General features: G+C 31.4%; 1 pseudogene; it reads right to left on the reverse strand.

Annotated features, from left to right (window-relative positions):
• Positions 1-380: 380 nt before the first annotated feature.
• LOC145285005 (5S ribosomal RNA) lies at positions 381-497 on the reverse strand (annotated as a pseudogene).
• Between the last annotated feature and the right edge of the window lie 496 nt (positions 498-993).

A 993-nucleotide genomic window follows, 5' to 3' on the forward strand; every position in this document is an offset into this window, starting at 1 on the left:
TCTCTCTGTTCCTCTTTTAGCCAGACTTTGCGTCTCGAATTCCTTTGAGAATCCGATTCATATTAAAACTCATAGACAAAACAAAACATGAAGTTATCAGGAAAAACGATTTTAAGATATTTTACATCATATTGTGTAAACACGCATACACACTCTAACATACACACACATAAATAATTAAGGCAGATCCAACATATTAATACAGGCTCCTTCCTTCTTTGACAGACTATTGAAACCCAGGAAGGGTGCCTGTGCGTAAAATTGTTGTGGCAGGAGATGTGCAATTTTCAACCACACCTCTCTTGAGTCAACGTTGTTAAATACCAGTGGCAAGTGGAGGTACAGGACGGCTGGAAACAACTGCTGAGATAGGCGGAGAGCACATACAGTGCCTAGAATTCCCAAATGGTCACCCATCTGGTACTAACCAGGCTCAACGTTGCTTAACTTCGGTGATCTGATGAGAACCGGTGTGTCAGCGTGATTATGCCGTATTATTAATAAAAATAACTCGATTTTTTTTATAAAGTCAGTACAATACAAATCGATTTTTTTTTATAAAGACTGTACAATACAAATCGATTTTTTTATAAAGACTTTACAATAAAAATCGATTTTTTTATAAAGACTTTACAATAAAAATCGATTTTTTATAAAGACTGTACAATACAAATCGATTTTTTTATAAAGACTTTACAATAAAAATCGATTTTTTATAAAGACTGTACAATACAAATCGATTTTTTTATAAAGACTTTACAATAAAAATCGATTTTTTTATAAATACTGTACAATACAAATCGATTTTTTTCATAAAGACTGTACAATAAAATCGATTTTTTTATAAAGACTTTACATTACAAAGTGATATATTATTAATAGTCTATATATAAGTATGTAGACAGACTGCATAAATAAACTCGCATTTAAATGCTAAGATCACCTAATTGGGGATGCATGAATACTTATTGAATCAGTGTTGTAACTATTCTG

The sequence above is a fragment of the Euprymna scolopes genome, chromosome 1, assembly GCF_053919585.1.
Source record: "Euprymna scolopes isolate OS-2025 chromosome 1, ASM5391958v1, whole genome shotgun sequence".
Taxonomy (NCBI): Eukaryota; Metazoa; Mollusca; class Cephalopoda; order Sepiida; family Sepiolidae; genus Euprymna; species Euprymna scolopes.